Source organism: Lithobates pipiens, unplaced genomic scaffold, assembly GCF_037356315.1.
Source record: "Lithobates pipiens isolate NorthernLeopardFrog02 unplaced genomic scaffold, aLitPip1_a1.2 Scaffold_19, whole genome shotgun sequence".
Taxonomy (NCBI): Eukaryota; Metazoa; Chordata; class Amphibia; order Anura; family Ranidae; genus Lithobates; species Lithobates pipiens.
In genome coordinates this window covers 490,715,479-490,732,337 of record NW_027507764.1, presented here as the reverse complement: position 1 = coordinate 490,732,337, position 16,859 = coordinate 490,715,479, and the positions used below count along the sequence as shown (strand labels likewise).

Here is a 16,859-nt window from a genome sequence, read left to right as displayed (position 1 = left end):
CACCCATCACCTGACCTCACCCCCTCTGACGCTAGTGAGGGAAGCCAGGGGTCCCCAATGACATATGGGTGACCCCGCCCCCCTCTGATGTAATGGAAACCTGCGTTACATCAGAGGGGGGCGGGGTCACCCATACATCATTGGGGAACCCCTGGCTTCCCTCACTAGCGTCAGAGGGGGCGGAGTCAGGTGATGGGTGGCCCCGCCTTCCTAATATAAGAAACGTCAGTGTTGGGATCTTCGCAGTGTCTTCTCAGTGGAGACAGAAGACGGATGCATGGATGGACTGCGCTGGACTGAAAATCACCCGTCGCTGGATCAGATCATACATCGCTGGACCCCGGAGAGATGATCATCCATCGCTGGATAGCAAGAGTGGATTAGCACCGCTGGAATCTTTTTTTTATTTTTAATAAAGGAATTTTTCAAAAGTGTGTTTGTCTTATTTAACCATTTTTTACACTTTCTTTGTGAAATGATAGGTGTACTTTTGTACCCCCTTACCATTTCAAATGGGGGGCCGGGATCTGGGGGTCCCCTTGTTAAAGGGGGCTTCCAGATTCTGATAAGCCCCCTGCCCGCAGACCCCCAGAACCACCGGCCAGGGTTGTGGGGATGAGGTCCTTGTCCCCATCAACATGGAGACATGGTGCTTTGAGGGGTCACAGACCCCCAAAGCATCCTCCCAATGTTGAGGGCATGTGGCCTGGTACGGTTCAGGAGGGGGGGCGCTCTCTCTTTCCCCCTCTTTTCCTGCGGCCTGCCAGGTTGCGTACTCGGATAAAGGGTCTGGTATGGATTTTTAGGGGGATCCCCACGTCAATTTTGTTTTTAAATTTGATCCGGGGTTCCCCTTAATATCCATACCAGACCTGAAGGGCCTGGTAATTGAATTTAGGGGAACCCCACACTTTTAAAACATTTTTTTTTTTTATCAATGAATGAATTGTCGGCTCCCGTAATACAGAGAACACTTGCCTCCTGCTTGAGCCCATTATTTGCTTATATTAGTGGTTATAAACCTATACGTATATGTAATATATATTTTTCTAGACTAGACTGAGTCTATCATGAATTCACTCATCCCTCAGTGGCTGGGGAAGCTGGTATTCTGGTGCCTCCCCCCTGGTGTTCCATCCGAAACACAAAGCAGCAATAGGATAAGCATTTTCTTTTAACTGTTGATGCAGTTCAGTGCTGAAATTCCTCTCTACGGGTTAGTGGCTATTTACATATTTTCAACCGTAACCTTTGTTGCATATATATTACGGTTCTAATATTATCTTTTGTATTATAGATACTTTTTGACATTTATGTGCCCCTGAAAAAGATTGAGCTGCAATTTATGAATTCAAAACACATCGGACCATTATTGTCTTCTTTCAAACTGTATGGGGACTGTTTGCCCAGTCATCAATCATGTAAACTGCATGATTTTTAACTTTGTTTATGTTATTACTTTTTAACTTGTTTCAATAAAATATACCTTTTATGTACTTTGTTAGTTGTGGATGCTCTATAAAGTCCCATTCATGCCGCGTACACATGATCTTTTTTTCCCCAAAAGTCCGGACTTAGAAAGAAGTTTTGACTCAAAAATTGTCCGTCAGACTGTGAGTCCGGCGGACAATCCGGCCGTCTGTGTGCTAGTCCGCTGGACTTTTGAAATGAACGGACTTGCTTACACGGAGTAAAGACCGTTCATTTTGAACGCTGCTCCAGGTAGATGGGACTAGCGCAAGAGGTCAATGTCGCTGCCTCCATGGGCGAGATTGACACCTCGCTGGCCCCATCACCTGGTATGGACTTAAAGGGGAAACCCTACGCCGAAAAAACGGCGTGGGGGTCCCCCCAAGGTCCATATTAGACCCTTATCCGAGCACGCAGCCCGGCCGGTCAGGAAAGGGGGTGGGGACGAGCAAGCGCCCCCCCCCCTCTCCACAGCCGTACCAGGCCGCGTGCCCTCAACATGGGGGGGTGCTTTGATACCGGCCCCTCACCCTATGTGAATGAGTATTGGGGTACCATGTACCCCTACCCATTAACCTGGGGAAAAAAAGTGTAAAAAAACCACAACACATGTTTTTAAAATAATTTATTGCACAGCTCCGGTGGTCTTCTTCCGTCTTGGGGGGTCTTCTCGCGGACTCCTCTGCTATCTTCTGCTCTTTTACTAGCAGAGGAACCCGGCTTTCTTCTTCGTCGCTGCCGCCGTCCGGGGGTCTTCTTCCGACTTCGGGGGTCTTGTCCCCCTCTTTGGGGGTCTTTCCCCCCTCTTCAGTTCTTTTTGCCAGGCCTCCGCTTTCTTCTCCCAACTCTTTTACTAGCAGTGGCCCAGTCTTCTGTCGCCGCCGCCTTCTCTTCTTCCTTGAGATCTTGATTCGACGCTCTCTCTGCCCGCAATGACAGGGAGACGTTGTGCGCCGACTTATATAGGGACAAGGGGCGGGGACATCACCCGTGACGTTATGATGTCACAGTCCCATCATCCTCTGTGACTGTGACATCATAAGGGGGCGGGGTCACCATGTGACATCATCCGTTGACCCCGCCCATTGTCCCTATATAAGTTGCCGCAGAGCGCATCTCTGTCATTGCGGCCAGAGAGAGCGTTGAGTCAACATCTCAAGGAAGAAGAGAAGAAGAGAAGGCGGCGGTGGCGACAACAGAAGACCAGGCTACCGCTAGTAAAAGAGCTGGGAGAAGAAAGCGGAGGCCCGGCAAGAAGAACCGAAGAGGGGGGACAAGACCCCCGAAGTCAGAAGAAGACCCCCGGACGGCGGCGGTGACGAAGAAGAAAGCTGGGCTCCTCTGCTAGCAAAAAGAGCTAGTAAAAGAGCAGAAGATAGAGGAGGAGTCCGGCGAGAAGACCCCCCCCAAGATGGAAGAAGACCACCGGAGCTGTGTGATAAATTATTTTAAAAACATGTGTTGTGTTTTTTTTTTTACACTTTTTTCACCAGGTGAATAGGTAGGGGTACATGGTACCCCAATACTCATTCACATAGGTTGGGGAGCCGGTATCTAGGGGCCCCCTTCTTAAAGGGGGCTCCCGGATTCCGATAAGCCCCCTGCCCGCAGAGCCCGACAACCAACGGCCAGGGTTGTCGGGAAGAGGCCCTTGTCCTCATCAACATGGGGACAAGGTGCTTTGGGGAGGAGGCAGCAGGGCCCCCCCTTCCCCTCGCTCGTCCCCACCCCCTTTCCTGACTGGCCGGGCTGCGTGCTCGGATAAGGGTCTGATATGGACCTTGGGGTGGACCCCTATGCAATTTTTTTGGCGTAGGGCTTCCCCTTTAAGTCCATACCAGGTGACGGGGCCAGCGAGGTGTCAATCTTGCCCATGGAGGCGGCGACATTGACCTCCTTCACTAGTCCCATCTACCTGCAGCGCGTTTAAAATGAACTGACCTTTTTCCATGTGTGGGCAATCATTTCCAAAGTAGGCGGACTCCCTCCATAGTCAGGCGGACCTAGTCCGCCGGAAAAGTCCGGTTGCGTGTGGGCAGGTCCGCTCGTCCGGCGGATTTTCCGGTGGTTTGTCTGCCAGACTAAGTCCGTTGGATAGTCTGATTGTGTGCACGCGGCATTAGAGGGTCTGTTTTGTTTTTGAGCTCTGGCAGGAAGAACTTGAACAAGGCTTAATAGTGATATGAAGGGCAAGAAACAAGTGCAGGGAGGTGTTAAGTGGATCTGTGGCAAAAAATTATCCAGAACAGGTGATATGGCACCACTCAGTAGTATGCTGCACATGGAACAGGAGGGCAGAGTGTATTACCTAGAGTCTTGCTTTTTGTTGTGCAGAGTGTTTGGTTTGTAACTCTCTCACCAATCCTGAAATTCAGCTGTGAATATTGATGGTGAAGCAGCCCCTCATGGATCAATAGGTTGAGCTCAGGCAAGCCGATTCTGTTGGGCTGGAGATGCTGCTGCTTAGACCACACTGGAAAGCGAGTGTATGTGGGCCCAGCACTCTTGCCACGTCCTTCTGCTTCCTTCCCTCGTCTGGTGCCAAGTGCCCTGAACTTCCTCAGGCAGCCTGCTGAATATTCTTACACTCCTCCTCTCGGGCTGCATTGCTCCCTGTGAACTGTAGTTTCCCTACTATGCAGTGCCGCTTGCCGTTAACAACTCCTCTTTTTTCTATGCCTGGGTCAACCAATCCGGAGTTGGTATAGAGAATCAATAGAGGCATAGCTTCTAAACATGCTGGGACCTGTTGAGTACAGCCTGGCTGGATAATGTAGAGGGTGAATGACCAGGAACAGCTTGTTTTGTCTGGTCCCGGGGCTTCCCCAGTATATAGGGGGGAGGCTGTGCATGTTCAGTGCCGATCATCATTAGCTGTCCTTCTGCCAGATTTGTTGTCCCACAATAGCAAAGTGCATCTTTGCCTTGTGTTTGCTAGAGGGGAATCCTTGTGTCAGCTCCTGGCTACACACATTACGTCAACCATTCTCAACCATGGTTCTGTGGAACTATATGATACCTCCTGAGGTTGCCAGGGGTTCTTTGAGCAGTGAGAAAGGCAAATTGATCACCCATCTGCAATCAGCATCAATGCAATGGGACAATTTTCCACTTGTCGCCCAAGGGGCACTTCTATGCCAACCATTAAAAAGGGGAGACCCCAATTTTTTTCCCTGTCTTTGTTATTTTTCTGTTATTTTAATTTCACAATGATTATTAAAAAATCATTTTGTTGCATAGAACAAGGGGGTATAACTCTTAAAATGCATTGATTATGCTAATGTTCTTTGAGCTGTGTGCATAATAATTTCTAGCTGGGTTTCCTCACTAATACAGAATACAAATCCTATAGTGGCTGAGTGAGTATGATCAGCAAGCAAATAGCATTTATTGATAGTTTTTACTGATGTGGGTTCAACGTCATTTTAATAAATGCACCCACATTAAACTTATCTATCTATCTATCTATCTATCTATCTATCTATCTATCTATCTATCTATCTATCTATCATTCTATCTATCTATCTATTCTATTTTCTGCTCTTCTTGGTAATATAGCTGCAATGTGATCCTGCAGGTATGACTGGTACTTGGCATGTAACTCTCATGTTGCTTCACGTGCTTGCTTAACTGGACTTCACCTCCAACTGTAAACAAGTCTTCAGGTCTTTCAGGTTTAATTCCCATTGGGGGAATTTACAGTATGCCTTATTTCCAGAATATGTTTTTTTAGATTTTACTTGTCCAATTAGAATATAGATAATTGATTACATTGCTGATTTGCAATTGCTGGTATCATATAATTCATTTCTAATGATCTGATCTATTATAGTTTAGTTTCACTACTTTTAACATTTAAGAAGAACCTAATAATGTTTACCCCTGTATGGATAGAAATATGTCCTAAGCTACACAGGCGATTTTGCCTTGTTATTCACTGACACAAGTCATTCTGCAATCTCTTCCCCAGTCAGGTTCTGTGTGATCACTACACAATTGCAAAAAATATCAAACAAACATGAAGAGGTGCAGACTTTTCACTGCCCGGGAGTCTCTGCAGCCTGCGTTTACCATTATTTGTATCACAGTACAACACTCTGTCAATATCTGAATAAATACAAGTCAATTCTCTTTAGCAAGGTTTAGCTATATAGAAGACTATCAACTGGTTTACTTTAAATTACATAGTATATCTTGGTCTCTGGAGCTAATACCATTACTATATGCTAGTGGCTCTTTCGTATATATTACAACAGGGGTAGGCAACCTTTTGAGAACAGGGTGGCAAAAAATATTTTCAAAGAAATTGAGCGTGCCGATTTTATAACAAAAAAAGTCACACTCTCAATCACGAAAAGGATTTTTTATAAAGTAAATGCTGTAAACTACTCGAGCAGTAGTGAGAAATTAATATCCTGCACTCACGCCTCTGATCAGCCCCAATTCATGTACCTTCACACCTCAGATCACTGTCCCTCCTGCAAATCTGTTTCACCACTGTACCCCTCTGAACATCTGCCCCACCACTGTACCACCATTCACATCTGCCCCACTAATGTTCCCCCTTTCTCATCTACCCCACCACTGTACCTCCCTCCACATCTGCTCCACCGCCGTACCCCCATTCTCTGCTGTCTCCCCACTGAATCATCTTCTCATCTGTCCTAACACTGAACTTATCTGCTCATCTGCCCCACCACTGTAATCCACTTTCTCATCTGCCCCACCACTGTACCCCCTGCACATCTGTCCCACTTCTGTTCCTCCTGCTCATCTGTCCCACCATGGTACCTCCTTTCTCCTCTGCCCCGCCACTGTATCCCCTGTACATATGCCCCACCTCTGTACCCCCTGCTCTTCTGCCTAACCACTGAAACCCCCTGCTCATCTTTCCCACCAATGCATTTCCTTTCACATCTGCCCCATCGCTGTACCCCCTGCTCTTCTGTCCCACCGCTGAACCCCCTTCTCATCTGCCCCACAAATATACTTCCTGCGCATCTGTCTCACCTCGGTACCCCTTGCTCATCAGTCCCACTAATACATCTCCTTTCATATCTTCCCCACTGCTCTACCCCCCTGCTTTTCTGTCCCACCACCGAACCCCCTACTCATCTGTCCCAACACTGAACCCTCCTGCTCATCTGCCCAATCACTGTACCCCCTGCTCTTTTGCCCCACTGCAGGAGTCCCTTCTAATCTCTTCTGCCACTGTACCCTCCTGCTTTCATGTTCCACCTCTAAACCCCTTTTGCTCATTTTCCCCACCGCTGTTCCCTCCTGCTCATCTGCTGTACCCTCTTCTAATCTATGATATGCGTGATATGCAGAGTGGTGAAAGGAAGCAGAGATGAGATACATCTACCTGTCATGGCACACTCATCCTGCTGTTCCACCTTTCGCATCCAGCCCACGTGCTTGTATATGATGTATGTGATGTCACACACAAGCATCTGGAATGGATGCGCAATGACGAGCTCAAGTCAGAGGTATTTTCTGAAAGCAGTGGGCCTGTGTGCAGGTGCGGAGCTCAGCTGCAAAAGTTGGGTGTGATTTTCATTGCACTGAATACCGGCTGTGGCTTAAAGGGACACAGAGTGCAGGGTTCAGTGTTTCATGTGTGGTGATGTCACGATCTCCAATCCCGCCCTGCACATGTTTTGTCACAAATTACGTTGCCAGGTTGAAGTGTGTTAAAGAGCACTATAATTTAGAGAGGACTTCACACCTTGCATAGACGTTTATTCAATGTTGGACTTTATTTAGTTGATGAATATTTCATACTTGTTTATATTAGCATGGCATATGCTTTATATTTTTGTAAGTGTATGTCATGCTCTGTGCCTTTTGTGTGCTGCTGCTTCTTCTTTCACATTGTTTTGTTGTACCTTTTTGTATGGTCATTTTTTTCTGTTTTAATTTCACCCTAAACATTAGCCCCCTAATTCTTGACTCTTAAGCTGGCCATAGACAGTTACAGTAATTTATTTTTTCGTTTAGCCAAACAAGGTGGATGTAGGAATCCCTCCTACTGGAATGTTGTATTCTGACAGCAGGTCTCACTGCTGTCAGAATACATTGATCAGCGGCTGTAGCTCATTGACTGTAGCTACTGATTGAGAAAAGTTTTCCAGTATGTCCAACAATCAACTTTTGTCGAGCTGAGACGGCCACGCACACAGATCAAAAATCAGCCGGTCCCTGCTGAACTGGCCAAATTTTGATCAGTGTATAGCCAGCCTAAAACTATTCATCCAAGAACTAAGCTAATGCCTATGAATAATTAATCTCTGAAAAATGAAAACTTCTAATCATGCTCTAGGATCTTATAATCATAGCACCACAATTAGTAACCCATCCTGTAAAGCACTGTGGCCCACATTTCTGTACAGTACAGTTACAGTACTGACACCTGTGCTGATTTCCTATAGTAGTGGAGTCAATTTGATATTTTATTTAACTAAAGAATAAATAAGACTAATAAGTAAGATTGAGATTGCACTACCAGTGTACATGAACAAACAAATACACAAAACAGACGAAAAACGATAGATAGGTAGATCGATAGAGAGATAGGTAGACCGATAGATAGATAGATACATACATACATACATATAATATTACTAATGTTACAAATTATATTAACGTATTACAATCTGAATTTCAGTTTTAAAGAAGAGAAATAATTAAATACATATAATATTTAAAGACAAATGCCACCTTGTGTCTTGAGTGTTTATGATATTTTTTTTAAATTTTACAATATATGTTAAAATATGACAATCTGTATTTCAATATATTTTATAGAGCCAAAATATCATATTACAACTTTAATATAATATATATATATATAGATAGATAGATAGAAAACTTGATAGATTGATTGGATTAGATTACCGTATATACTCGAGTATAGGCCGACCCGAATATAAGCCGAGGCCCCCAATTTACCCCCAAAAAAACTGGCAAACTTATTGACTCGTGTATAAGCCGAGGGTAAGACATGCCTGTCCATCCCTGTGTGTGTGTCCGTCCATCCCTGTGTGTCCGTCCATCCCTGTGTGTCCGTCCATCCCTGTGTGTCCGTCCATCCATCCCTGTGTGTGTGTGTGTGTCCATCCATCCATCCATCCATCCATCCCTGTGTGTGTGTGTCTCCATCCATCCATCCATCCATCCCTGTGTGTGTGTGTCTCCATCCATCCGTGTGTGTGTGTGTGTGTGTGTGTGTGTGTGTGTGTGTGTGTGTGTGTGTGTGTGTGTGTGTGTGTCCAGCCTACCTGTGTCCTGAGCCTTTGTCCCGAGCCTCCGTCCCGTGCCGAGCCTCCTTGCCTCCGTGCCTCGCCGCCGTGCCTCGCCGCCATGCCTTGCCTCCGGTCCCGTCCCGTCCCGTCCCGTCCCGTGCCGTGCCGTGCCGTGCCGTCCTGTGCCTTGCCTCCGTCCCGTGCCCTCTTCGTTCGGCGGCCATTGTAAAATTCAAAAGCTGCGCCGCCGCCTTCGCCTGTGATAGGCGGAACACTGAATTTCCCAGCAGCCTGTGTTCCGCCTATCACGTACATCGTATCATCCTCGTCCGTAGTACGAGGATGATACGAAGTCCGTGATAGGCGGAACACAGGCTGCTGGGAAATTCAGTGTTCCGCCTATCACAGGCGAAGGGGGAGCCGGAGGCGCGGCTTTTGAATCAGAATGGCCGCTGTCTGTCTGCTCGACACGCTGATCGAGCGGGCAGACAGCGATGACTCGAGTATAAGCCGAGGGGGGCACTTTCAGCCTCAAAAAAGAGGCTGAAAATCTCGGCTTATACTCGAGTATATACGGTATATATATTCTATAGGAATTTAATATACAGTGCCTTGCAAAAGTATTTACCCCCCTTGGCATTTTTCATGTTTTGTTGCCTCACAACCTGGAATTAACATGGATTGTTTGAGGATTTGCATCATTTAATTTACAGAACATGCCCACAACTTTTGGGCAATTTTTTTTTTATAGTGAAGCAAACAACAAATAGGACAAAATAACAGAAAAAGTCAATGTGCATAACTATTCACCCCCCTAAAGTCAATACTTTGTAGAGCCACCTTTTGCGGCTATCATAGCTCCAAGTCACTTTGGATAAGTCTCTATGAGCTTGCCACATCTTACCACTGGGATTTTTGCCCATTCCTCCTTGCAAAACTGTTCCAGCTCCTTCAAGTTGGATGGTTTGCGCTTGTGAACACCAATCTTTAAGTCTGACCACAGATTTTCTATTGGATTAAGGTCTGGGCTTTGAATAAGCTATTCCAACACATTTACATGTTTCCCCTTAAACCATTCAAGTTTTGCTTTAGCAGTGTGTTTGGGGTCATTGTCCTGCTGGAAGATGAACCTCCGTCCTAGCCTAAAATCAAACACAGAGTGGTACAGGTTTTACTCAAGAATATTACTGTATTTAGCACCATCCATCTTTCCCTCAACTCTGACCAGTTTCCCAGTCCCGTCTGCTAGTGGGGATAGTGTTCTTTGGGTGATATGTTGGGTTTGTGCCAGACATAGCATTTTCTTTGATGGCCAAAAAGTAAAATTTTAGTCTCATCAGACCAGAGCACCTTCCTCAATACATTTTGGAAGTCTCCCACATGCTTTTTTCGCAAACTCAAAAGTGCCATTTTGTTTTTTGCTGAAAGTAATGTCTTTCTTTTGGCCACTCTGCCATAAAGCCCAACTCTATGGAGCATACGGCTTATTGTCATCCTATTTAACCACTTGCTTACTGGGCACTTAAACCCCCCTCAGTCCCAGACCAATTTTCAGCTTTCAGCGCTGATGCACTTTGAGTGACAATTGCGCGGTCATACAACACTGTACCCAAATGAAATTTTTATCATTTTTTTCCCACAAATAGAGCTTTCTTTTGGTGGTATTTAGTTACAGCTCGGAGTTTTATTTTTTGCTAAACAAACAAAAAAAGATGCAAAAAAAAAAAAAAAAAAAAATCATGTTTTAATAGTTTGTTATAAAATTTTGCAAACGGGTCATTTTTCTCCTTCATTGAAGTGCGCTGATTAGGCGGCACTGATAGGCTGCATTGGTGGGCACTGATGGGCTGCATTGGTGGGCACTGATGGGCTGCATTGGTGGGCACTGATGGGCTGCACTGGTGGGCACTGATAGGCATAGTTAAGGCGGCACTAATAGGCACAGATAAGGCGGCACCGATGGGCACAGATAAGGCGGCACTGATGGGCAAAGATGGGCACAGATAAGATGGCACGGATGGGTGGCACGGATAAGTGGCACGGATGGGTGGCACGGATGGGCACTGATAGGTACCACAGATAGATGGGACTGATGGGCACTGATAGGTGGCACTGATAGGTGGCTCTGATAGGTGGCACTGCTGGGCACTGATGGGCGGCACTGCTGGGCACTGATGGGCGGCACTGCTGGGCACTGATGGGCGGCACTGGGGTGCAGCACCTTTGAGGCAGATTGGGTGGCACTGTGGGTGGCACTGTGGGGTGGCACTGTGGGTGGCACTGTGGGTGGCACTGTGGGCACTATGGGCACTGACAGGGGGCACTGACGGGGGGCACTTACTTTTTCTTTTATTTTACTTCAGGATGGCACTGCGGGAGGCAGGTGGGCACAGGCAGGTGGCAGGTGGTCCCTTGTATTGATGGCCGTGATCGGGACTGATGTCCCGATCACGGCCGCCGGTGATCGGCTTTTTTTTTCTCTCCTCGCGCTGTCAGCGCGAGGAGGAATAATAGCCGATTACCGGCTCCGTTCTATCACATGATCAGCTGTCATTGGCTGACAGCTGATCACGTGATAAGGGGTCGGGATCGACCCCTTACACGGATCGGTGATCAGGCGAGTCTCACGGACTCGCCGATCACAGAGCGCGCCGCGCGCGCCCCTCAGGGGGCGCGCAGGCCGCTCGTAACCAGGACGACGTCAATAGACGTAGTCCTGAAAATGTAGGTCCGCGCTAATGCCGTCATTTGGCAATAGCGCGGATCTGAAGTGGTTAAAGGGGTTGTAAAGTAAAAATTTTTATTTTTTTAAAATAACAAACATGTCATACTTACCTCCACTGTGCAGCTCGTTTTGCACAGAGTGGCCCCGAACCTGCTCTTCTGGGGTCCCTCGGCGGCTGTCTCTGCTTCCTCCCGCAGGTGCTTCTCACGTTAATGCGAGCTCCCTCGCATTGGTGAGAAGCACTGCGGGCGCGCTCCCGTGATATAGCCGGCGGCTATAGCCGCTCGCTGTATCACAAGGCCCCGCCCCCCGGCACGCTGCGTCATTGGATGTGATTGACAGCAGCGCGAGCCAATGGCTGCGCTGCTTTCAATCTATCCACTCCAGCCAATCAGCGGCCAGGCTGAGCGGCGAAGAGGACGGCGGGGGCGAGCGCGGGATTTTCGAGGGGTCAGGTAAGTAAAACGGGGGGACTGGGGGCGCCGGCAGTGTGAGATGTTTTTTCCCCTTAATGCATAGAATGCATTAAGGTGAAAAAACATTTACCTTTACAACCCCTTTAAAGATAATCCAGTCTCTGCTGTGGAACTCTGAATACTTTTGCAAGGCACTGTAGATTTTAATATTACAATGTATGTTAAAATATTACAATCTGCATTTCAATACATTTTATAGAACCAAAATATCACATTATAACTCTAGTGTAGAATAGATAGATATATAGATAGATAGATAGTGTAATATACGATTTCTAATGTTACAAATTATATTCAATATTACAATCTGCATTTAAATACTATTTATAGGACCACATATCTATTTACCAATCCATTATAATGAGGTGTATAGAAAGATTTAAGAAGATGACATGGATTACACATGGATTACAGACATACTGTATATTTTGACAAACATGTAAATAGATAATGAAGCATATATGAAATAAGTAATATAATATTTTACTACATCTTTGAATTTCAGTGCATTTTATTAAACCCAAATATTGTATCAAAAATACATTACAGTGATGTCTATTGCATTTATATAAATTCAAAATGAATATATGTAAGTGAGAAGAACCTACCTTTATCGTTACTTATTCACAAATATATTCTTCTTTTACCAAACAGTGGAAGCTTCCATTGGAGAGGTAGAGGGGAGAAAGTTTGTTTAGCACAGCTTTCAAGTATCAGATGATTTGCACAGCAACAAACAGCTGAGGGTCTGCCTGATAAATGATATACCATTACCTTCTTGTCGAGAAGCCACCAGTCCTCTGGTTTATTTTAGTCCCATAGCATGTACTGTAAACTAAGCACAACGACACAAGAGAAAGACATTGGCTTCCTATTCTTAGTACATCCGCTCAGATTGTTCCTAGCTAGAGAAAGTTTATTCCTACTGCCAGACACACTGGGGCTGATTTAGTAAAGTCAAGTATCTATCACTTGGCGTAGGGATTTTCACCTAGCTTGTTGAATGTGGTGAAAATTCACTTTGCAAAGAATACTCATTCATGTGTGAGTAAAATATATATTTTTTGCTTTCACAAGATTGGATGATGGAAGTCAGCAGAGCTTTGCTTCATTCACTAGGCTAGGGGAAAATTCCCATGCAAAGTGAAAATTCCCTTGTAAAGTGAACAGTCTATTTGCCATTTGTACATAAACTTCACTATCCTAAATATGTATGTCCACCGGGACATTATGACATTATATATATATTATATTTATAGAGCATTAACAGTTTTCATTCACTGTAAAAAGTGAGGATATACAAAGGTGATAACAAATATACAACATACTTAATAAAGTAATAATAAGAACTATAGATAAAAAAGTTAAAAAAGATATATACAAAAAGTAAGAGAAGTTTGAAGTTTTGCTATAGACAATGATGTAGTGATGGGAAAATTCAGGCAAAATGGGGCAATATGCATAATATGATGTGACTCAAAGCGGTCTATTGATAAAGCAATGAATGGGACTTTGACCAAACATTTTCTGGTGTGGAAATGAATCACAATAGTTTAAACATATGCACTCAGATGATTCTCCATCCGAGAATATTAGGTGAAAATCCAATTCACTGCCTTGTAAATAGACAACAAAATGGTGCACTTTCTTCAAATGATGTGTAGTTAACAACTGATAAGCCCCGTACACACGATCAGACTTTCCGACGGGAAATGTTGGATGTGAGGTTGTTGGCGGACAATTCGACTGTATGTATGCTCCATCGGACAATTTTTGTCGGACTTTCCGCCAACAAATGTTGGCTAGCATGTTCTCAAATTTTCCGCCAACAAATGTGTGTTGTCGGACTTTCCGATCGTGTGTACACAAGTCTGTCAGAACAAAAGTCCACAGTACAAACATGTATGCTCGGAAGCGAGGACGAGCCAGAAGCGGTTGGTCTTGAAACTAGCGCTCGTAATGGAGAATTAACATTCGTGACGTGGCAAATTATGAAATCTCCAACTGCAGCGCACATTCTCTTCTTCTTTAATGGGATAATAATGAAGCTGCTTTGCTGTTGATACTGATGGAGTTATTGCAAACAGATTTTCAAAGGCTTTCTTTTTTTTTCTATTGATAGCAAGAATAATATTATTATGTTTTTTGTTTTTTTTTTATCTGTGCAAGTTACCACAAAACCATTATCCCCTAGTTTTTAACAACAAAGATATAACTATGTTGGTTTCCCTTTTACATTGGGAGTAGGCAGCTACATTTAAAAAAATACAAACTGTCATTTGAAGTAAAACACATAGCCAAGTATTATTCTCCACAATTTTTTAATTGTGCATTAAAAAAAACAAAAAAAAAAAACAATTAGACATGCTATTTGCCAATAGAACTTAACCGAAAAGTACATTCTATGCATCCAAAAATATGGAAAATTTACCAAATTATTATTATTTTTTTTACGAATTATGGTACCAAAAAAATAATGTCAAAGCAATAACTCCAAGGCCAATAATAAATAACGTGTTATCTTCTCCGATTCCGCAACATGGCTGGTTGATGACCAGCCATTCAGAAATTAACTGAAAAGCACGAAATGAAAAGCGATGAATGAAAAATGCTAAAAGAAAAGCGAGAATCAACACTCACCAAATTTCTCCTAACACGAAATTAGCAGAAGGAGCCCAAAGGGTGGTGCCAAAGAGCTCAAAAACCACGTAGTACGTCTAGTACATCACTGTGTTCATAATTGCTGGCCAACATTTGTGTGACTGTGTGTATGCAAGAGAAGTTTGAGCCAACACCCTTCAAACAAAATTCCACGTTTTTTTTGGTGGAAAGTCCGATCATGTGTACGAGGCAATACACTTCAATCTAAAGTAGAACTATAGGCAAAGCTTTTTTTATTTTCATTTTAGTGTAAGGGAAGGTCATAAAATTGTCAGTTTATTTTGTGTCCCATTGGGGAGTTTCCCTTTCACTTCCTACCCCATAGTCAAAACGGCAAATGAGATGAAATATCTGCAAATTGAGGAAATCCCTTGTGGACCCCCAGGTCACCAGAACTGGTGTCCCAATTGGAAGATTTCCCCCCTATTACCTTTCTGTGGACAACCCAAAATCCAGGATTTTTTTTCACGTTCACTTTTAGGCTCCATTGACACTTATATGACTCCAAAGTTGCACTGACTATGGGCTGCAACTTTGATGCAACTTTGGATGAGTGTGACTTGAATAAGACTTGGCTTGGACCAGTGATAATGGACAACTGTTGCACAACGCAACATTCAGGTACGACTTTCATGCAACTTCTGAGGGTTAACATTGATGTCTATGGCCCTCAAGTTGCATGAAAGTTGGACCTAAGTAGTGCATAATCTACTCTGAAGTGGCTGCAACTTTAAGTTGCACATACAGTATATGAATGGTTATTATTGGAAAATATGGGGTACAATTTGTCATGAAACTTTGATTTCCAAAGTTGCATGACAAGTCGCACAAGTGTGACTGTTGCCTAAATGATAATGGCAAACAGAACAAGTAGAGAGGGTGAAACTCTCTAAAGGGGACAGAGAAAGCTATAAAAGTGGATAGGTGTTCTAATCCATCTATACACAACTAAAAAAAAGTTTGGTTTTAGGTTTTAGTTTACTTTATTATAAAGAATATATAAAATGTTAAAGCTGAACTTCAGGCACAAACATTTTCATTTAAATATATTTCTCAATAGTCACAAGGGAAATAAATCCACTTTGTGTGTACCAAATGCACCTACAAACACAGATATTACCTTGTAAAAAAGGAGTAAAATGATCACACGATATGTGCCTAGAACAGAGCTATCGGAGGGACCCAGCAAGCCCCACGAACTACAGGCTGCCTGTTGAGAACTACAGGAGGAGGTGGAGACAAGACCAGTCACCCTGCACAAGGAGGGAGAGAGCAGTTGTGGCTGGTCTTTGTTTCTGGAAGCTCCTGCATAGAGGCAAAGTTACACATGGGATCAGTGCATAGATCTGGAAGAAATACACAAAGTAAAGGTTTAAAGTTGTTGTAAACCCTTTACAAGTAAGCCTAGATTAAGGCTTACCTGTAGGTGCTTGAAATATCTCCCAGACCTGCACGGTCTAGGAGATATTTGCAAATCGCTGTACGGCGATTTCTCCTGCGCATGCGCCAGAATTAGAAAGGGCATGTTGTGCCATTTCCAGCTTGGGTCATGCCGTTAAAGGTGGCTCCCGCGTGCATGCGCAGGAGTGATGTTACACGATTCCGGCCGGAGTTCGCTGCCTCGGAAGGAAGAGGGGTGAAGAATGGACGCTCGCTACTAGCGAGAAAGACGGGGACATCGCGGGCTTCTCCTGCAGGTAAGTAGCCCATTATGCTTTACCTTTGCAAGGAAACAAAGAGGAAGTAACACCCATCAGGGTTTACTTCCTCTTTAAGTAAGAATACACCTTGTATTTAGGCAATAGCTGTGTACCTGGAGTTCAGTTTTAACGGTTTTGTGCAGGTTGATAAATACAGAGTAAAGGAGGGGATGCAATTCCTTTTCTAGAGAATATGTTGGATCAATTTCTCTCCAATGCTTCTTATATGAACAGTAGGCTAGGAATTGGTCATGTGATTTCTAATGATTGGGATAATCAGAATTAAAACCTTATACAACCCCCAGTTTTAAGCACCTTTAATAGCTGATTTAGGCTGGGTTCACTCTATTGAGAATTGGATGTGGGTTTCTCCGCATCCAATTTGCATGTCTGGAGACTGTGACTGGCTTTCTATGGAGCCACTTCACATATCTCTGGGGCAGCTGCAGAGCGAATTGCACAAGATTCCTGTGCGTCCTCTGGTCTGTTTCAGGTCCGAATTCAGCCAAAATTGGGACCGAAATCGGACCTGAAATGGTGAAAAGGGACATCAGACCCTGCGGTGAGCCATGAACCTAGCCTT

At 44.4% G+C, this 16,859-nt stretch overlaps 1 protein-coding gene across 1 annotated transcript in view; it reads right to left on the bottom strand.

Annotated features, from left to right (window-relative positions):
* Positions 1-12,713, bottom strand: part of LOC143997396 (Y+L amino acid transporter 2-like) — a 67,305-nt gene extending 54,592 nt beyond the window's left edge. The window contains exon 1 of the mRNA XM_077492992.1: positions 12,524-12,713. The gene's annotated coding sequence lies outside the window, so the exon portion shown is untranslated. The remainder of the gene's footprint in view (positions 1-12,523) is intronic.
* Between the last annotated feature and the right edge of the window lie 4,146 nt (positions 12,714-16,859).